Source organism: Nuphar pumila, chromosome 3 (assembly GCF_984573655.1).
Source record: "Nuphar pumila chromosome 3, dmNupPumi1.hap1.1, whole genome shotgun sequence".
NCBI lineage: Eukaryota > Viridiplantae > Streptophyta > Magnoliopsida > Nymphaeales > Nymphaeaceae > Nuphar > Nuphar pumila.
The window spans coordinates 100,167,790-100,191,009 of NC_143251.1; the positions used below are offsets into that span (position 1 = coordinate 100,167,790).

General features: G+C 37.9%; 1 non-coding gene across 1 annotated transcript; it reads left to right on the forward strand.

Moving 5' to 3' along the window:
• Positions 1 to 8,746: 8,746 nt before the first annotated feature.
• Positions 8,747 to 8,849, forward strand: LOC149843174 (small nucleolar RNA R71). The gene has a single exon (XR_016431195.1). It is a non-coding gene; the product is annotated as a small nucleolar RNA R71 (small nucleolar RNA).
• The last annotated feature ends 14,371 nt before the right edge of the window (positions 8,850 to 23,220 follow it).

Genomic DNA, 23,220 nt, shown 5'->3' on the forward strand with positions numbered 1-23,220 from the left:
TCCTTCTTTAATACCCATTCAAAATTAAAATCTTCCTTAAATGCCTCACACGATTTTTGAAGAATCTCCTTTTTCCAAAAGCTTTCCAATTTTCAATTACTTTAATTACCTCTCTTCTCAAAAATCGCCAACTTTAATGGATGCTACTTTCTAAACTAATAGACTTAATTCTACCTAGGGAATAAAAGAACTTAAATGGAAAATCGATTTCCTAGGAGTTAATGCTAACCTAATTATCAAAACCTACTTAGTTAACCTCTAAAAACGGCTAGAAAAGAAAGACCTAATACATTGAACCTAGACACCTTCCTAACTCAACTAATGACCATTAAGACTTTCTAAAAATCGACCAAGAGCTCAAGGAGAGCTCTAATGGCTGCCGCCCACCTTGGGGAAGAAGAAGAACTACACGAAAATAAAAAATAAAAAATATATAAACTTATAAACTAACGAAAAGCAATAAAACCAAGTAACTACTATTTTGATAAAACTAAGTTAGAAAATACTAAAAATGACTCCTAATTACACAAAGGCTAACAATAACATCACTATGCTGGACTTAAAATCATAAAAAAAATAAAGAAAACTTGATTTTTATAATTTTCAATAATACACTCAAACACCAAAACGAAAAATGATTAAAACAATTAAGTAAATCAATCCTAAAACAATGGAACGACTAACACCAATTTATGCTACTGTTAACACACTAAACACACAGCAAGCAACACAACTTACCACTCTAAACCCCCTTTTAACAAAAATATAAAGATCGGCTAGAATATCCCTAGCCGATTTTTTTTTCTTTTTTCAAAAATAAAATCAAAACGAAACACACGCACAACCCACGACTTAGAATAAACTAAAATGAAATTTCCGAATGAGATTTTCAGCAACACAATACAAGACACAAGCTGGACAAAACAAAAATAGCAAAACAGAAAAATATTTTTGTAGAAATCAAGAATCGGCTAGAAAAAGTCTAGCCGATTTTTCTTCTTTTCAAGCAAAAACAACACACAAACAAACCTAACGACTAAGATGAATCAAACTGAAATTTGTGTCTGAGATTTTCTAAAAAGAAAACACCTATAACACGCTGGAAACAAAAACCCAAATCGACTAGAAAAGCCTCTTGCCGATTTGCACGTTTTAGATAAAAACGATGGAAAAACACAAATCGAATACACAACCAATGAAAGAAAACCTAATCTAACGTGCTGGTCTGTGCACGCATGCTATTCTAAGGTTGAAATAAAAAGAAAAACAAGAAACATACAGAAAATAACAAAACAAAAACCACACACACAAATCGGTTTTATCTAGAAGAGAAGGAAGAAGAAGACCTACCTTTTGGAAGATCCGACGACCGGGGGGGTGAAGAAGAGCGGACCGTGGCTGGATGTAGACGTCTTCTACAGTTCAAGGATGCTGTACTTCACCAAAAACGGCACCTATTGCAGCTGCTACACGTTGGAGATCCACCGATGATGGCATGTGAGCCGATTCGCGATCGGAGGGTGTAGAAAGCCGGATGGAGGTAGGGCCGGCTCACCTTGGTGGTGTGTTGCGCACTCCCGCCCAAGGTTAATGGTCTCCACCTCTGCTACACCTGCAAAAGTACAGAAAAATGGTGAAAAGACAGCAAGGAATAAGAAAGAAAGGAAAAGAAACCAAAGAAAGCTTGAAAATATGCTTGAAAATCAAGCATAGGTCGATCTTCAATGGCCAACACTTGGGGAAGATGGAGAGGAAGGAGCTGCTGCTGTAGAGTCACTGTAGGGGGCGTCCAAACACAGCCAAAGACGCCTAGGGTTCTTGAAAAAAAAACTATTTATAGTTTTGACATTTTTCAGAAAGAGTGTTAAAAAATAAAATATTGCTAGGCGCCACTTTCTGGGGGTTTTTTAGAAAAACTTTTTGAAATGAGTATGGATAGGTGTGTGGGTTGGGTTTTGGGCTTTCTAAGAGTTGATCCAAGGTCCAATTGACCTAATTGAGTCGAATATGGATCCGATCCACCTCGAAATCCGTGCCCAAACACTGAAATAGCCATAACTCTCTCATTTTAACTCCGATTTTTCTGAAATTCGAACCATAGCCCCTTACTATCAAAACACATCTAAACATGGGTTTAAAACCTTAAACTTGATACAAAACACATGAAAAACTTGTTTACATGATGTGCATTTCATGCATCATCAAATACCCCCATGCTTGAATGTTTGTTAGTCCCTTAACAAACCCTAATCATGATATGCACTGAAGACAAGAAATGCTAAGCATGAATGCATAATACTACCTCACTTTCGTAGGAATCACGGTTGCATTTAGCGTATGCAACAAGCCCTTTAAACCCCTAGCTTACACTAGTGGACGAGTAAGGTCTCGTGAGGGTTTGCAGCGATGCTACCCACAAACATCAATAAAATGCAAGGATGATCTTTCAAAAATATTAGGCTCTTAAGAATGCAGTTGTAACAAATATTTCATGTAATTGACATTCTCAAAACAAGTTTAAAAATCTCATGCCTCCACAGTAAAAATTCTTTTCCTTCACTTTTCTAATATTGTAGCTAGTTCATGATTTTTCTCCGAAACTCAAGTATTCTCATGTTTTACTCATTTATTCTCACTTGTATATTTTCTGCACAGTAATGCACATATATACTTAAGCAATGAAAATTTTCTCATTCAGCACATTCTTTTTCTTTCATTTTCAACTTTTGATCTCTTGCGCATTCTTCTCATATGAGCACTATTTCGAATAGTCAGTTTTCGTGACCCGTGTAGCGAGCTTTGGGTCAGTGACTCCCAAGTCGGCCGACCTTAGGGCACTAGATACAGAGTATCCTTCAGACTTAATTGCTTGAGTCACTAGACCTTCTATTCTAATAGTTTACGTATAGTCTTCCTCTTGTCATGTGCAATGTCTCTATCTCTTAGGCTTTCTATGCAGTCCATGTAACAAGCTTTCGAACCGGTGGCTCCCAAACCAGCTGGCTTTGGGGCACCAGATGTAAAACACCCTTCAGATTCTACTTACTCGAACTACAAAGGCCACAGATATCGACTTAGACAAGAGATGATCTCCTTCGTTATCCTTTTCGTTAAGATACTCAAACACTTCATCTCGTGTCTGAGTTCTACTACTAGGATTCAAAAAGACATCAACAACTAAACGTAACTCTATTCTTTTAAACTCATTTTTCAAACCCATCTTTCCATTGCTTATTTCTTTCACAAAACATACTGTGCATACTTATACAAAAGTGATTCAAAATTTTCTAACAATCAAATACTATCTTTTCTTTGAATTATCTCATAAACAACTACTATATTTGATTCAGTTCAGAAAAAAAAAAAATTTATGGGGCTTAAAAAATTTTTAAACTGTTAGATTATGCCAAAAACAATCATATATGCTACACTTTGTTCTTAAATGCCTACTTTGATTACCAGTCATACAAAAAAAAAATTGTGTATTTTTGTGTGCATGCATCTAAACCACCCCCCCATGCTTGAATGACACTGTCTCTAGTGGCATACAAAATGAATAAAAATGTAATGCAAATGCACATTAAAAGACACTAACAAAAATATGGGAGAAAGGATAGATACAACCTGATTTGCTCTGAGCTTTTGAAGTTGATTTTCCTCTGATTCTTGAATTCTTTGAAAACTCTTCTCTGTACCTGGTAATTGATACACTAATTGTTAAGTTCATCCTGCATACATCAAAACACAAATTAGCACATGTGAAATGAAATACTAAATAAATAAAAACTCTGAAATGAAAAATAAATAATGTACATATGATACATCCCTCTGGTCGAATCTTCATGCCTTCGTGAGATGCACTATCTCACACTCACCATCCTGTAAGGCATCTGAAATGAATGGCTTCAGTCTTTGCCCATTCACTTTGAATGTACCTTGGGTCATAGGATCGAATAATGTCACTGCTCCATGGGGAAATACTTCTTTTACAATGTATGGACCTGTCCATCTCGATCTTAACTTCCCTGGGAATAAATGTAAACGAGAATTGTATAGCCACACTTTCTGATCTGGCTCAAACACTTTTCTGACAATATGCTTATCATGAAATGCTTTTGTGCGAGCCTTGTATAATTTGGCATTCTCATATGCATCATTCCTGAGTTCCTCTAATTCTGAGAGCTGCAGTGCTCTCTCTTTGCCAGCCTGGGTGAGGTCAAAATTTAATTTCTTGATAGCCCAGTACGCTCTATGTTCTAACTCGACAGGAAGATGACATGCTTTCCCGAATACAAGGCGATACGGGGACATGCCAATGGGAGTCTTAAATGCAGTTCTATATGCCCAAAGTGCATCATCTAAGCACTGGGACCAATCCTTGCGGTCCGGACGAACTGTCTTTTCTAAAATTCGCTTAATCTCCCTATTGGACACTTCAACCTGTCCACTAGTCTGCGGATGATATGGAGTGGTGAATCTATGATTGACAGAATATCTTCTCAGCAGAGAAGCTATCTGAACATTCCTAAAATGCTTGCCACCATCGCTAATCATCGCACGTGGCACTCCAAAACGACTGAAAATGTTATGCTTAATGAACTTAAGCACTACTCTGTGATCATTGGTCTTGGTGGCCACAGCCTCGACCCACTTGGACACATAATCAACCGCCACCAGAATATATAAATTTCCGAATGAGGGCGGAAATGGTCCCATGAAATCAATGCCCCAAACATCAAAAATTTCGACTATCAAAATCGGTAGCAAGGGCATCATGTCCCTCTTGGACATGTTTCCAATCTGCTGACATCGCAGGCATCGCCTACAGAACTCATGAGCGTCCCTGTGGAGTGTGGGCCAATAAAATCCTGACTGCAAAACCTTTGCAGCCGTCTTTCTACTACTAAAATGCCCTCCACAGGCTAACGAATGGGAAAAATTCAAAATGGATTGGTATTCCTCCTCCGGAACGCATCTCCTAATGATCTGATCTGCACAGTATTTGAACAACTCCGGTTCATCCCAATAATAGTGCCTCACCTGAGATAGGAACCTCTCACGCTCATTCTTGTTCCAATGCTCAGGTATCTGCCTCGAAACCAGATAGTTCACAATATCTGCAAACCAGAGTAACTGCGATGTACTGACTGACATGATCTGCTCATCGGGGAAAGAATCACTGATCGGTCTCTGATCCTGCGTAGTCTCCACGATCAGTCTGGAAAGATGGTCTGCTACTACATTCTCGCTTCCCTTCTTATCTCGAATCTCGAGATCAAACTCCTGTAGTAGTAGGACCCAACGAATTAATCTCGGTTTGGTGTCTTTCTTATTCAACAAATATTTCAATGCAGAATGATCAGAATAGACAACCACCTTCGAACCGAGTAAATAGGACCTAAATTTATCCAATGCGAAAACTACCGCAAGTAGTTCCTTCTCTGTCGTAGTATAATTCATCTGTGCATCAGACAGAGTTCTACTCGCATAGTAGATCACATAGGGCTTCCTATCAATGCGTTGTCCTAGAATGGCCCCCATAGCATAATCAGAAGCATCGCACATAATCTCAAATGGGAGAGTCCAATCTGGAGGTCTCAAAATAGGTGCAGTAATCAAGGCCTCTTTGAGAATCTCAAAGGCCTTCATACAATCCTCACCGAAAACAAAGGGCTGGTCTTTCTCCAATAACGTGCAAAGCGGTCGAGAGATTTTGCTGAAATCTTTTATGAACCGCCTGTAAAATCCCGCATGCCCTAAAAATGATCGAATCTGCCTCACAGAGGTGGGTGGAGTCAAACGAGAAATGGATTCCACCTTCGCTCTGTCAACCTCAATACCACGCTTGGACACAATGTGTCCAAGTACAATCCCCTCCTGGACCATAAAATGGCTCTTTTCCCAACTCAGGACGAGATTGGTCTCCACACACCTACTCAGTACTCGAGCAAGTTTGTGGAGGCAATCTTCAAAAGAAGAGCCATACACAGAAAAGTCGTCCATAAAAACTTCCATCACATCATCAATCATGTCCGAGAAGATAGCAAGCATGCACCTCTGAAAAGTAGCCGGGGCATTACAAAGCCCAAAAGGCATACGTCTAAATGCGAAGGTGCCATAAGGACATGTAAACGTGGTCTTCTCTTGGTCGTCAGGATGGACAGCTACCTGATTGTATCCTGAATATCCGTCTAGAAAGCAGTAGTAGCTCTGTCCTGCGAGTCGCTCTAAGATCTGATCAATGAATGGCAATGGGAAATGATCTTTCCTAGTTGCCACATTCAACTTCCTATAATCGATGCAGACTCGCCATCCTGTAGTGGTCCTCATCGGAATTCTCTCACCCTTCTCATTCTCAACCACAGTGAGTCCTGACTTCTTCGGCACAACTTGAATCGGACTGACCCACTGACTATCAGAAATAGGGTAAATGATTCCGGCATCCAACCACTTCACCACCTCTTTCTTCACCACTTCCTTCATGTTGGGATTTAGCCTTCTCTGCATATCCCTAAATGGCTTGATTTCCTCATTACAATGGATCTTATGCATGCAGAATGAAGGATCAATCCCCTTTAGATCCGCTACTCCCCATCCAATCGCTGCCTTGTGCTCTCGAAGAATAGTCAGCAATCTCTGTTCCTGTTCCTCAGTGAGCAAGGACGAGATGATCACAGGCAGAGTCTCATCATCTCCGAGGTATGCATACTTGAGTGAATCCGGTAAGGGTTTCAACTCAAGTTTCGGAGGCAACTTGATCGACGATTTGGCGGGGGTCTCCGCAAGTGGTGGAAGAGGTTCCCTGACTGCTCCCCAAGGTGGTCTCTCCGACGACACTCTAGACACATCTACACTATCTAAACCGCTATTCTTCTCTATATGGTACAAATCTAAAGAATCCTCAGTAATGTACAACTCGGGCTGCTCCTCCACTAACTCCTGTGCAATGTCTACATGAAAGCAGTCCATGTCTCCTGCTGGTCCCATCGCGGCATTGAAAATATTCAGCTTTACCTTCCTATTGCCAAATGAGAGATCCATGGCTCCAGTTCTACAATTGATGCACGCATTGGCAGTCGCCAAGAATGGTCTGCCTAAAATAATCGGAGTCTGGTGCTGGCTGTCTACTCCTTCCATATCAAGGATAATGAAATCGACTGGAAAATAAAAGTCATCCACTTTAACTAGCACGTCCTCCAAGACACCTCTCGGTACCTTGACGGAACGATCTGCCAGTTGAAGTGTAATCGGAGTCGATCTCATCTCCCCTAACCCGAAAGAATCAAAGAAATATCCGTGCAGAATGTTCACGCTTGCTCCAAGATCGAGCAATGCGCGTTCTATCCGGATGTTCCCTATAGTACAAGCAATGATAGGTGCTCCAGGGTCCTTGAGCTTGGGTGGTGTCTGATGCTGAAGTACTGAACTCACCTGCTCAGTCAGATGGACCCTGTTAGGAACTCGCTCTCTGGATTTCCTCTTTTGCGTACATAGCTCCTTCAGGAATTTGGCATAAGCCGGCACCTGCTGAATAGCATCGAGCAAAGGTAGGTTGATCTGCACATGCTTGAAGATATCAAGCATGTCCTGGATCTTCGCACCTTGCTTCCCTCTATAACCAGGAGACTCTAATGCTTTGGGATAGGGTGGTGGGGGAATATACTCTGCTGGCTCCTCCTCTTTGCGAGAAGGCTCACTCCTATCCTTCTTCTTCTCTGAGGATAAAGATGATGAAGGTGATGATGGGGATGGGGATGATGATTGAGCCGACGTAGGTGAAACAATGGTCTCTGGCTCCTCTATCTTCTCTCTACTCTCAACGTGATACTCACGTCCACTCCTCAAGGCCATAACTGATTTAGCCTGCTGCTGTGTCTCAGTATGAAATAGGCCTCCAGTCATCTGGTCCTTACCCTTCGGGTTCATGACAGCCTGACTCGGCAATGTACCCTCGGGTCTCCTACTAATAGCCTCAGCTAACTGTCCCATTTGCGACTCTAACTTCGCAATGGTCTGCGTATGTGAGCTCAAAATCTGGCTACACTTCTCGAAGGCGTTCTGATTAGAGGTTTTCACCTCTTGGAATGCCTGGAGAAGTCTCTCCTCAAAAGATGTCTGTGGGGCAGACTCCTGCTGAATCGGGGAAGGAACTGAAGAAGAAGAAGACTGAGCATAGTTCGGTCTTTGAAATGGCTGAGTAAAAGATGGCTGCCGAACTGGCTGAGAGGAAGAAGGCATCTGTATAGAAGACTGTGGATTCTTCCATGAAAAATTGGGATGGTTACGCCAACCCGGATTATATGTCGATGAAAATGGGTTATTTGGCGGTCCGACGTAACCCTGAGCTGCCTGAACTTGTTCTTGAACAAGTTCAGGGTACTGAGCTGCTGAAGGGCACTCAGTGATCTCGTGTGCCGGACTGGCACAAAGAGTACACACCTGCTGTGTAGTGGATGGTCCTGAGAGAAGCTGGTCCAGCTTCTGAGCAATCATGTCTACTTTACACTGTAGTGCAGTAGATGGACCAATCTCAAGAACGCCAGCTTTCTTCTGAATGCTGGGTGTGGCTCTATCAGAATGAGAGCTCGAAGCATGGTGGAGTGAATTCTCGGCCAATGTATCAAATAGCCTCCATGCTTCGTCCTCGCTCTTCAGCATGAATGTCCCACCGCATGAAGAGTCGATCATCTGACGATTCTTGTCAGACAATCCATCATAGAAACTCTGCACCAGTTGCCATTTCGGCACCTGATGATGGGGGCATTTCCTGAGGAGATCCTTCATTCTCTCCCAGGTCTCATGAAAGCGCTCACCATCTAGCTCTGAAAAGCTAGTGATGGCTCTACGATATTGGTTCGTGCGACCAATGGGAAAGTATTTCCGAAGAAACTCCTGTTGCAACTGATCCCAGGACTCTATTTCTACAGAATCTAAGGACTTTAGCCAATACTTGGCTTTGTCCTTCAATGAAAAAGGGAATAGAGTCAACCTCAACGCATCAACATCGAAATTCTGTATCTTAACAGTAGAACAGATTTCGAGGAATTCATCTAAGTGTCGGTAGGGATCCTCATGACTAAGGCCATAAAAGGATGGAAGCATTTGAATAATGCTGGCCTTAATCTCATAATGTGGCACTCCTATATCGGGTCTCCGAATGCAGGATGCCTGAACATAGTCTGTGGGAATGAAGTATTCCCGCAGAGGGCGTGAAAGAACTGGGGGTGGAGGTGGAGGATCCATGTCAGCCATTGTTGCCGAACTTCGATGAGAATGTAAAATTCTCTCTGGGTTGTCAACAAATGGGTGTAATGGGGTTCCTAGACCTCGTCGACCCTGCATACACTGGTACTAAGACCAGATGTAAGCAAACGACCTAACTAAAAAAAATTAAACTAGCACAGATACTAAAATGTAAATAAGCAAATAACAGTAACTAAAAACAAACAAATATGCTATATAGCTATGTCAGAATTCTATACTAAATAATTAAATAACAAAGTAAACTATTCTAAAATGCTAAAACAAATAAATACAGGAAATCACAAACTATGTTTTTCTAAAACCCACCTGTCTAATCGCTCCTTGCAGAATGATAATTAAGTGAATCCTAAAAAGAACAATATGTGAATCCTATATTTACTAACTATGTTAATCCTATATTCACTTACTAATCCTACTAACTAAAAAGAAAACAACTAATTAACTAACTAAAACAAAATAATAATAAATTAAACTCTAAGAAATAAAGTAATTAATTCGTCGTTCCCCGGCAACGGCGCCAAAATTTGGTTGATATTTTGGAATGCTCTTTTTTTAAAACAATTATTTTCAATAAAACTTTGGAAAATCGTCAACCAAAAATATAAAAACCGACTTTCCACAAAGTGGTAAGTACGGGTCGATCCTCAGGGAACAGGAATTAATAACTACAATTCTAGAAAATTTAATTTATTAATATCAAATGGCAATCTACAATTATAAAGTGAATACAACTACAATTAAGCACTAAAAGAACACTAAACAAGCATTCAGTCTTCTGCTCCACACCAAGGATATTTCTGTCTTTTCGCCATTTAGAGAATCTTCTCACTTGTATAATAACCCTGGAAACTAAATATGCTTTTCAACCTAAAAATGCAGAAAAGTACAAAGTTAGTTTTCTATTTTAAGTATGCAAACAACAACTAAAACTATATCTAATTCTACGAAAATAATAAACAAATGCTACTTATCAAACAAAAATTAAATAAAATACTAAATTAATTCTAAAATTAACCAAATTACTTCTACTAATGCTGTATGATGATTATGCAACTTCTAAAATACAGAAACTACTGAAAACAAACCTAAAATGCCGAAATTAAGAAAATTACGAAACTGCCCCTAACTAGTGTAAACTAGCAATCTGACAGGTTATCGGAAAACCACTGTTTGACAGGGAAAACGAGGTCCGATTTTCCCGAAATTTATTCTGTTCTGCAACTGACAGATTAAACAAATTGACAGTTTTTACAGAATTGAAAAACAGTATCTGGAACTCCAGATATAAGCGTTTCAAATCTGGGAAAAATCAGGATATCGTCAGTCCTGTAATTTAAAATCCAGAAAAAGCGGTTTTCACAAAACGCTTAAAAATCAGACCAAATCAACTCCGAATGAACTGAAATTTGGTCTGCAGTTAAATAACACGTTAATAAAGTGAATAGAAGAAAAAAATTTGGAAAACACAGAATTTTTGCTCAGAAAATAATTCTGTTGCGACAGGGCAAAAATCTGGTTTTTATTTGAGTGCACTATTCACTTTATGGACCTATTTACCCCCTATCAAATGTAATCTACACCTAATGCAATCTAAATGACACTGTATAACAGTGTATATGCAGATGAATATTAGGAAAACACTAAATGCACGACGAACAAAACACTACAAGCAGTTTATGACTAGAACGAAGTTAACTAACAATGGAAATGCAACTATGCTCAATAATAAAATACAATCTAACTACTAAGTTAACTAATATCTAACTATCATTCAAACCACAATGAAACACATTTCATACATACTAAATAAATATGCTATACGTACACACACTTCTACACTAAAACTAAATTAGATAAATAAACTAATTAATATAGAAATCAAAAGAAATAATAAGAAATGACTTACTTAACTAAAGAACGAAGGCTAAGGTTAGGTTTCACTTGGTTGACTCGACTAGGATCGGTTTCGACTTGAGTAGGTTCAGTTTGGGTTTGGATGCACTCGGATGGGATTAGGTAGGCTCGATTTGACTAGGTTGAAAGAGATAGGTTCGAGCTAAGGTTGACTCACTAATTGGATTCGGTTTTGAGTTACCTTAATCAACTAGGTTCGGTTGACTTAGGTGGACTCGGTTTGACCTTAGTTAAGGTTGGGTTGGGTTTGGCTAAGGTTGACTCGATCTCGGATTGGTCTTGACTTGGACTTAGGCTAGGCTAGGGTTTGAACTTGGTTTAGGATAGACTTAGTCAACTAGGTTCGGGTTGACTTAGACTCAACTAAGTTGGACTCAACTTAGGTTCGACTAGGCTCGAATGGGCTAAGGTAAGCTCGGTTTGACTCACTAGGTTTAGACTAAGTTTTTACCCGAGTTAGGTCTTTGACTAGGTTTGACCAAGGTTGGGTTTTGGATTTAGGTCTAGCAAGACTAGGATGAACTCGGTTTAGGTAGGCTTGAACTAAGTTGAATCAACTAGGTTTGACTTAGATAGGTTAGGTAGACTAGGCTCAAAGGGGGTGTAGACTAGGGGTTGACTCGACCTAGGCTCGGTTTGACTAGGTTAGGTCTAGACTAAAGTAGTAACCTCCTAATTAAGCTACAATTAATCCAAAGTTCACGATTTTAATGGAGGAGGTTGGAAAAGGAATGTAATAATTACCAATGTTCAAACTTTGAAATGCTTTGGATTCTCAAAAATTGCCCCATTTAAAGAGGGAGTTACACTCCTTAATTGCCTTTAATGCCTTTTTGGAAATCTGAAAAGGCCAATCTAGAAATCCACGATTTTTGCTTTTCAAGATGGAATTAAAATGCTTTTAATGCTCTATGGAAATCGTGTACCCTAGATTGGAATTTTGGTTTAATTGCAAAAACACTTTCCAAAGTTAAGGAGTAACTCCTTCTTTAATACCCATTCAAAATTCAAATCTTCCTTAAATGCCTCACACGATTTTTGAAGAATCTCCTTTTTCCAAAAGCTTTCCAATTTTCAATTACTTTAATTACCTCTCTTCTCAAAAATCGCCAACTTTAATGGATGCTACTTTCTAAACTAATAGACTTAATTCTACCTAGAGAATAAAAGAACTTAAATGGAAAATCGATTTCCTAGGAGTTAATGCTAACCTAATTATCAAAACCTACTTAGTTAACCTCTAAAAACGGCTAGAAAAGAAAGACCTAATACATTGAACCTAGACACCTTCCTAACTCAACTAATGACCATTAAGACTTTCTAAAACTCGACCAAGAGCTCAAGGAGAGCTCTAATGGTTGCCGCCCACCTTGGGGAAGAAGAAGAACTACACGAAAATAAAAAATAAAAAATATATAAACTTATAAACTAACGAAAAGCAATAAAACCAAGTAACTACTATTTTGATAAAACTAAGTTAGAAAATACTAAAAATGACTCCTAATTACACAAAGGCTAACAATAACATCACTATGCTGGACTTAAAATCATAAAAAAAATAAAGAAAACTTGATTTTTATAATTTTCAATAATACACTCAAACACCAAAACGAAAAATGATTAAAACAATTAAGTAAATCAATCCTAAAACAATGGAACGACTAACACCAATTTATGCTACTGTTAACACACTAAACACACAGCAAGCAACACAACTTACCACTCTAAACCCCCTTTTAACAAAAATATAAAGATCGGCTAGAATATCCCTAGCCGATTTTTTTTTCTTTTTTCAAAAATAAAATCAAAACGAAACACACGCACAACCCACGACTTAGAATAAACTAAAATGAAATTTCCGAATGAGATTTTCAGCAACACAATACAAGACACAAGCTGGACAAAACAAAAATAGCAAAACAGAAAAATATTTTTGTAGAAATCAAGAATCGGCTAGAAAAAGTCTAGCCGATTTTTCTTCTTTTCAAGCAAAAACAACACACAAACAAACCTAACGACTAAGATGAATCAAAATGAAATTTGTGTCTGAGATTTTCTAAAAAGAAAACACCTATAACACGCTGGAAACAAAAACCCAAATCGACTAGAAAAGCCTCTTGCCGATTTGCACGTTTTAGATAAAAACGATGGAAAAACACAAATCGAATACACAACCAATGAAAGAAAACCTAATCTAACGTGCTGGTCTGTGCACGCATGCTATTCTAAGGTTGAAATAAAAAGAAAAACAAGAAACATACAGAAAATAACAAAACAAAAACCACACACACAAATCGGTTTTATCTAGAAGAGAAGGAAGAAGAAGACCTACCTTTTGGAAGATCCGACGACCGGGGGGGTGAAGAAGAGCGGACCGTGGCTGGATGTAGACGTCTTCTACAGTTCAAGGATGCTGTACTTCACCAAAAACGGCACCTATTGCAGCTGCTACACGTTGGAGATCCACCGATGATGGCATGTGAGCCGATTCGCGATCGGAGGGTGTAGAAAGCCGGATGGAGGTAGGGCCGGCTCACCTTGGTGGTGTGTTGCGCACTCCCGCCCAAGGTTAATGGTCTCCACCTCTGCTACACCTGCAAAAGTACAGAAAAATGGTGAAAAGACAGCAAGGAATAAGAAAGAAAGGAAAAGAAACCAAAGAAAGCTTGAAAATATGCTTGAAAATCAAGCATAGGTCGATCTTCAATGGCCAACACTTGGGGAAGATGGAGAGGAAGGAGCTGCTGCTGTAGAGTCACTGTAGGGGGCGTCCAAACACAGCCAAAGACGCCTAGGGTTCTTGAAAAAAAACTATTTATAGTTTTGACATTTTTCAGAAAGAGTGTTAAAAAATAAAATATTGCTAGGCGCCACTTTCTGGGGGGTTTTTAGAAAAACTTTTTGAAATGAGTATGGATAGGTGTGTGGGTTGGGTTTTGGGCTTTCTAAGAGTTGATCCAAGGTCCAATTGACCTAATTGGGTCGGATATGGATCCGATCCACCTCGAAATCCGTGCCCAAACACTGAAATAGCCATAACTCTCTCATTTTAACTCCGATTTTTCTGAAATTCGAACCATAGCCCTTACTATCAAAACACATCTAAACATGGGTTTAAAACCTTAAACTTGATACAAAACGCATGAAAAACTTGTTTACATGATGTGCATTTCATGCATCATCACCGCCCAAATAATTTGACTAAGGATTTAATAAAGATTTTTCGCTCTTGTGTAGAAAAAAAATTTATTCTAAAATTTTAAAGCTAAATATTTGGGGCGTTACAATTATGGTATCAGAGCAGGACAATAATATATGGTTCATGGCCTTTCAGCGACCCTGTAAAAGCTCTGTAAGTATTTAATTTTGTTTTCTAGTTTATAAAAAAATGAATTATTACATAATTTTTTAGAACCTAGATATATTGCTAGGGACACTATTAGACTTAACAATGTTATTATGTAGGTTCTTCGGAAACCAAGATGAATATTTTGATGAAAGGATTTAATGGAATGATTTTAAGTTTAATACTGAATTGGTTTAATCTAGAATGTTATACCAGATCTTAATTGAATACGATCCAGGATATAGGGTCTAATGACTCTAGTTTCAATATGCATTGAATACTGAATTATAGTTGACCCAATTGATATATAGAGGTTATATATATATACACATATATATATCACTTTCTAGTAATGAAGGCTATGCCATTAGGTTCTTCAAATAGGGAATTTTGCTACACTAAATAGGACCCTGAAACGAGATGCAAGGTTTATACTTTAATTGGTTTTGAAGTATCATCTAATATAATACACATAGTTAGATACTCCAATCCATTTGATTGGTCTTTTCAATGAATTTCGAGGACGAAATTCTTTTTAGGGGGAAAGGATGTAAAACCCGCAAAATTTTGATAATTATCAGACTAAATAAAGGATAAAATTCTTTGAAATAAATACGATAAAATGATATAGAGTCGATCCAAATGGATCTTGAATCCAAACTGGATCAAATGGATCTAGTATCTGGATTCGGGTACGACAAACAAATTCAGATCCTGGATAGATTCAAAACAGAATTAGAATTCAATTGGATCTTAATGGATCCAAATATGGTTGAATTGCGAACAAGTTCCAAAAATCTAGTTCGAAGGTTCAGAAGATCTAAAATATAATTTTTATCCAACTCGTATTTGAGATTCATCGAAAACCAATTTGCATATAAGGGAATTAAACAAGGCCAATATTGCAACAAATGGTGTTGCGGTATGATGCACGGTGGTGTGGAACCACAACCCTGGTTCATAACCCCCATCCTCGAAAAAATCCGATGAAAACGTACATGATAGGGACTTGGACGGATTTTCATAAGATAAAAGAATTACAGTTGCAAGAAGGTGCAACTAAGGAGGAATTGGTGTAGTGGTCAGAATGGTGGACCCTTAGGGAAGAGAACCCAAGTTCAAATCCCCCTGTGCGCCATTATGTTTTTATTAAAGACAGTTTTTGTAAAAAAGATTCAAATTGTGTAATAACTCCTCCATTAAGAAGACCTTAATGGGGGAGGTATCAAAACAACGAAAGTAATGAGCCACCCAAATTTCAAAATTTGGGTGGGGAGTTTCAAGACCTTAATTAAGGAGATCGGTTACTAAGAGAAAAAGAAATAAATACTTAAGACGGCGTTTTTGGAAAAAAAAAATCCATCAAACGTCTAAAAGTGGTTAAATAAAATTTCATTGCAAAGATATGCAACAAAATTGTGTATGGCACACTGGTGGGGCTCGTTACCCCTTACAGAAGAGGACCCCAGTTCAAATCCCTTGTGCGCCAGGGAGCCTTTTTGCTAAAAACGACTTTGACATTTTTTTTACGCCTTTTCAAATTCAAAATGATTTGGAAACCTCCTTATTTAAGAAGGGTTTAAATGAGGAAACACTGTACCATCAAAGGGGGCGACTGGGTGGTTTCCCAAAGAGGAAACCCAACTGTTTTCCCCTTTGGAAATTTCCACTTTCCCATATTTTCGAAATCAGGAAAAGTGGAGGTGGGGGTTACATGAAAAAAAAAAAAACCGAAAACAGGGAGAGGTTTACAAAAAAAGAGTTTCATGGTGACCCTTTCCCTTTCTCTCTCACTTTTCCCCTCTCAACCGTGTGATCTTCTTCCTTCCTCCCTCTTTCACATCTTCCCCATTCCAGCCATGGCCATCACCATCTTTCTATCTCGGCTTCTTATTGACGCTGAACCAAACGACGAAAGGAGACGTGTGGAGCAAGTGGAAGCCCTCTCGCAAAACTCCTTCGGTCTTCAACAAGGTAAGAGGCATCGTATTCTTGTGCGTGTGTTTGGTGCCCTGGGGTACACGTATCTTGTTGCATCCCCCCAAACATACCCTGATTTTGTTCGTAGTTGACATCAAACCATGCATTGCACTGTAGGGTTTATTATGGTTTTCGCAATGTGCATGTTACAAGGATGCAAGTTACAATAGTACAACCCATTTGCAAGGGTTTAAACGATTTAAATGTTGAATCTCGGATCTGTGTATGTTTTAAATAACAAATAGTTGATTTCTCATGTTCTGATTTTTTTTAAATCTAACGTTTACCTTGTTGATTACCGTATTTGATTTAGTTCTGTGCTTGGAATCAAATATGTAGTGAGTTGTAGTAGCAACCCATATGAAAAAGAATAGGATTAGAAAAAGAGGATTCAGACCTTGTATTTTGAATTATGATAAGACTTTAAGGGTATGTGTTATCGTCGCAAAATTTTTCCCGTCTTCCCTTCCTTGCTGAAGAGAGAGGGAAATGCTTTCGCGATTCAAACTTGACCGGATTTTGGAAATTGTTTTGAAATACTCGTCTCCGTTTTGAAAATTGCAGGAAAATCTATGGGATGGGGTTCGACCTGTCGATACGAGGTTCGACCGTTCCTGCAGCCTTTAACAGGGGTAATCGAACCAAGGACCAAAATTGTGCTTAAATTAGTAAAATTATCGAAATTGTGTTCTATCCTAAATGCACAGAGAATTCAGGCATGTGCTATGAGATTTTTGAAAAATGTAAGTTGGGAAAATATGATGTATGGTTAGAAAACATTTTGAGTTGAAAAGCATTTCCCAAGAAATCAATCTCTCAAGAAACTCAGACGAAGAAGATTTGAAATCTCGGGAAAGTTTATAAAGATTTGGAAAATCTTGAAGAAGTAGGAATCTCGAGAAAATCTTGAGAAAGTTTATAAAGACTTGGAAAACCATGAAGAAATAAGAATCTAGGGAAAATCTCGAGAAAGTTTATAGAGATTTGGAAAATCATGAAAAAATGGGAATCTCAGGAAAATGGAAGGAATTCTGGAGAAAAGATGAACATTTGAAAAGGAAAACACTTGTCCGGAAAACTCAGACTTTGAGAATTTTCTTAGGAAAATGAGGGAAAATCTATAGGAAAACTCATTGGAGAAGAAAATTCAAAACTTAGGAAGTTGAAATCCTGAGAATCTTGTCTTTGAAATATCTGAAAATCAACTTTGATTCTTGAGAAAGATGAGAAATTCCTTTTGAAAGCATCTTAAGAAAATAATATTTTCAAGGAAAATCACAGGAAAACTTTGATTTGGAAAATCCAACTTCGGAAATCCTCATAGTTTCTTGAGAAATCGATTCCATGAAGTGAAAGTTTCTTGAGAAAAACAGATGATGCAAATGATTTGAATGAATGAATGCAGTTTGAAAAGATTTCTGAAAAAATTGTTGGAAAAATGTGGATTAAGCCAAAGTAAATCCTTCACATATTCTGACTGTGGTCATGAATATGTTCAAAGTTTACTTGAGTTAATTCACCATATTTTGAAAAATTGGAAATATGATGTGCATTTTTAAAATAGCCTAAGAGTGTAGGCTCAATGTGACTGGTAGAAAGATGATGGATCTGGGTCTCGTCCATATTCCGACTAGGGCCGTAAATATGGACTCCACCGAGTTCATCAACTCTCTAAGAGTTAGTGCATGTGCTATTCGTGTTCATCCACGGTGAATTTTGAAAATTTAAATATATGCATCATAGAATCAGGATAATGCAGAAATCAAACTACATGAGATGCATCCTAATCTAAGCAGTAAAAGTAAATATTATTCCAAGTTTGATTATTACATCTCTGATGTGAGTCAAAATAAATGAAATAAAAATACATAATGAAAAAGAATCATCCTCCTCCAGATTTTCCTGCAAAAATGAGAATTAGTACAAGATATCCAAGAAAATGGGTATATATACTATGTACAACGAAGATATACATGTAGATATAGAAATATTTGAATTTATGATAAATGATATATGGTAATGAAGATATATTTACAAAAAGTAAAAGAAAAGAAAAATATATGTGATAACAAGTGCACATGAAGTGATATATATATATAAGTATATATATATATATATATATATATATATATATATATAAGTATATATATATATATATGTATATATATATACATATATACGTATACATATAGGTAGATATACATAGATATACATATATATATGGATATATATATACATGTAATGAGAAAATATACATATTGATAGAAATTCCATATAATGGGTAAAATCAGAAAATACAGGTATATACAATTTCTGTAGGGGATTTCACACAGCCTTATTTCCCAAATTATAAGATAATTTTCAATAAAAATGGGTATGGAGCTTCCCTATATATCAATAACGAAGCATGCCAAATATGATCCATAAATCATGAATGGATATTGATATATCCGTTCATGAATATGGCCCATTTTCAAGACTGCACACCTACAAAAATGTCAAATGGGTATAGCCATTGTAGGTGCTATAACAAATGTTGTAAGCCAAGAGCTGGTGCTAGTGCAATATAGCCGGCGGCCATTGATGTTCTCTTGGCATTACAGCCATATTGTACAAAATTGAATCCACCTGCACTTTGTTTTTCCTAATCTCACTTTCTAACTATTTACCTGCCACAGGACCGGAAGCTGATATACAACATACAATGAATATGTAGAGGATGTAATACATATTAAAACAAGACTTAATCAATAAAACACATCTCATAGTGCTTCCAAACTTGGTTTTAAACTAATATTTCAATGTGTTCTCAGCAAAAGCTTAAAACCTGATTGGAAATTTCAAGGAATCAAATGATTTATATATCACTTGGCAAATAAAGGTGGGTATAGCAGCAACAGGGGCTGCTGTAGGGCAAAATGCTGGAACTGAAACTGGTTGTAGGTGATGGATAGCAGTTGATGCTACTGAGATAACGGTGTGTGTGGGGCTGAAAGTAAGTGACAGCCATGTGTACCATGGCTGTGATGGATAGGTATAAGCAACGGCTGTGAAGGGCATGGGTGCAGGAAATAGTGAATGGGATGACATATAGGTAGCTAATGAACCTCCTACAAATGACCTATACATATAGTTAAGGTACCCATGTATTGAATCCAACTGGGTTGTAGACTTCTTGTCTTTCATCAATTTGGTGATCCTACCATCAACGAAAACCCATTAGATAGACTCAGAAATAGTGAAGGGAAACTGATTTTCTTCTTTAGCAATTAATGTATAATTACTAAGATAGAGTTTACATAACTACAGGACATTAATTACAGTAATGAGACATTGAACATATGTGTACAAAAGGGGTTAGTGATGATCAAAACCACAGTAGACCTATAGCAGATAAGAGGTTAATACATACCAATAGGACAATTATAAGATACACATGCTAAAGAAGATATATGCAAATACATACAGAAAATTGATAAACAGAATGGGTGCAACAATATATATTCTGTAGGTAAAATGCACAAACATAAATGGCTAATGACCATGGCAGGCTGTATGTGGCTACTAAAATGAGAAGTTTGGTTCATGAACAGGATGAACGGTCTCATCCATTTAGTCTGGATGTGAAAATTTTCCAATTATCCCTTTTGAATCCCTCTATTATGCTGAAAATGAGGCCTTAAATGGCCCTTTATCTTATATCAACTCTAGCTAAAAGCCTGCAACAAGATTTTATTTAATAAAATTAAACAAAGGGATGATAAAAATCTATCCGCACGTTACCTTGTAGATCCCCTTGCACCAAATAAACCTTGTATATTCCCTGCACTCCAACGACTTGTAGCCAACGATCAAAGGGTTGATACTGCTCTCCTGCGGCCGGTGGGCTGAATTAGATGGGGAAAACTCTGGTGGGCTGAAGGAAAGGTGAAACAACTGGTTTGTGGATCCTCTGCACCAACAAGGGAGGGACGGTTTCCTGTGGCTGAGATGAAGGAAAGATGGACTGCAGCTGGCTGGAGATGGAAGACCCCTGCAAAACCACTTGTATCTCACGCTTAAGAGGTTAACACTCTTATCTGGGATTGTAGATTCTTTGTCACCACTTGTTTTTTGCTGGTGGGTGGGAAGAAATGGGTTAGCCGCCTGTTAGGTCCCTTGCTGCTGGGCTTTCACGCTGGATTGAGGAAAACTGCTTCCTCTGCTGGTGGGAAGAAGACCCCTGCAAAAAAACCCAACAAAGACAAGAAAATCACAATTTCCCCCCCCCTCTTTCATCGACCAGGCTCCCCCTTTTAAAGATTTTCAGCCCCCTCTTCAAAAGATCGCAACTTCCTTTTCCTTTTGAAAAATCCGTTATACTTCTCTTGAAAGTTTTTAAAACCGTAGCATTAAAGGTAGCCGTTTTCAAAAGGGCGCCTCCTGTATTTTTTCAAAAAAATGTGTTTCATTTACCTAAGTTTTAGTTTAGATGATTTTTTTTTTTAAAATATGGCTGTGGCGCCGTTTGGGCCGTTTCCTTTTACAATTTTAAGTAAGCAAATTAATAAAAGAAATAAAAGAAAAAAAAATGAATAATGAAATAAATGAGAGGCTTTTATGGAAATGCCACAACAATCCACTTTTAAAATCCTTTTGAAAATAAAGTTTTTGTTTTATTTTTGCAAGTCTTTTATTTTCAAATTGGGTGCCACATGTGTGTGGGCCCGCTAACTAAAAATAAATAAATAAATATTGAGAAATTAAGAAAAAATTGCAAATTGGTATGAACTTCGGGTGGGTCCCGCTTGAGAATAAACAACTTACCAGAGAGTCTGAGTATGATGCTAGTTCAAAGGCGGGTCCCGCTCCATTTATTTGAAAATACGAGATAAAACATAATTTGTTTTCAAGAATTTGGAAAAATTGGTTTTTCAGGGCAAAAATATGGATAAAATAAATGTAAAAAAAAATTGTAAAGAGATTTAAAATCTTTTTGCAAAAAGTTTTGAGATAAAATCTTTAAAATCAATATCCAAATATCCAGATTGTTTTCCTTGAGAAAAATTTTTGTAATTCAAAGTCCTGAGGGTAAAATGGGAAAAATTGGTAATTTTGAATACCTAGGGTTTTAAAAATCAATTTGAAAAAGTTTAAAGATGAAATCTGGATTGACAATTTTGAAAATAAGGAGTTCTGGATCTCAAACTGCCATGCTATGCAGTGAAATGATGCAATGCTATGCAAAGACATGTTCTATGAAATGTCACTCTGAGCTTGGACTTGGAAATTCTAACTTTTTGTCCAGAAAGAGGATTTTGAAATTTTGCAATTTGAAGATGTCTCTGAACCTAAATATATAAATTTTGAGGCTCAAGAAAAAAATTTAGGACTTTCTTCAAGGTTCAATCTTGGAAGATGACCATTTTGCCCTTCATTGCTTCTAAAGAACTGAAATATGATGATTGAGGGTGATGTCAAGAAGGTGAGTGAAAATTTGGGGTGTTTACAGATGCCCCTCTTTGCTACTAAGCTGGCTTATGGTCGAGCTTAGTGGCAAAGAAAAACACTCCAAATTTGGGCTATATATATAAAATGCCCCGGTTTAGAAAGATCTGACGGGGTATTAAGAAATTAGCCAAAGGAAAATGGTAGGTATGAAATGGAGAAATGAAGAGGAAATAGATTTTCTCTGAAAAAGCGAATTTCAGGTTTTTGCCCTTAACCTGGATGAGACAGAAATACCTCGCGTGGAACGAAGTTTAGGTTTTAACCCTTGACCTGATTGGGAAATGAAATATCTCATTGAAATGAGATTCAAGTTTATACACTTAACCTGATCGGGTGGAATACCTCTTTGAATGAGGCTCAGGTTTGTACCCTTATCCTGATTGGGCGGAATACCTCTTTGAATGAGGCTGAGGTTTGTACCCTTATCCTGATCGGACGGAATACCTCTTTGAATGAGGCTCAGGTTTGTACCCTTATCCTGATCGGGCGAAAAATGGAATACCTCTTTGAATGAGGCTCAGGTTTGTACCCTTATCCTGATCGAGCGGAATACCTCTTTGAATGAGGCTCAGGTTTGTACCCTTATCCTGATCGAGCGAAAAATGGAATACCTCTTTGAATGAGGCTCAGGTTTGTACCCTTATCCTGATCGGGCGGAATACCTCTTTGAAAGAGGCTCAGGTTTGTACCCTTATCCTGATCGGGCGGAAAATGGAATAGTATGATGGAACCTTCGGATTTTGCACAGTAAATCCGACAGGGGTTTTGTAAAAGGAAGGAAAATGGGATCCCTAAAGCTTGAAAAGGGGTTAATCTTGGGCGTCTCATTGCTGAGACTAAAATCAGCTTTGAAATTGCTTTTTAAGAGAAATGATTGGTGGTTCGACCTCAAACCGAAATGGGACTGTCTATGGTTGGACAGTGGGGACACAGGGAAGTGTGTGAATCTGAGAGGTTACGCTTTCAAAGAAGGGAAGGAATCAAGTCCTTAAGAGGGATTTAAAATTGGTGTCAGTATCTATCAAAGACGGATATCAAGCTCTCACTTCACGACAGGATAGCTAGAAAATATTGTCAAAATGTTGAGGATTTTGTTGTTGATTCAAAGTATTTGAAAATGATGCACATTGTTGCAAAGATATTCCTTTTTTTCTACCTGAAGTATTACCTCCAAACGAGATTGACTTCATAGAATCGAGATTTGAAATCCAAATTGCTTGTAATTG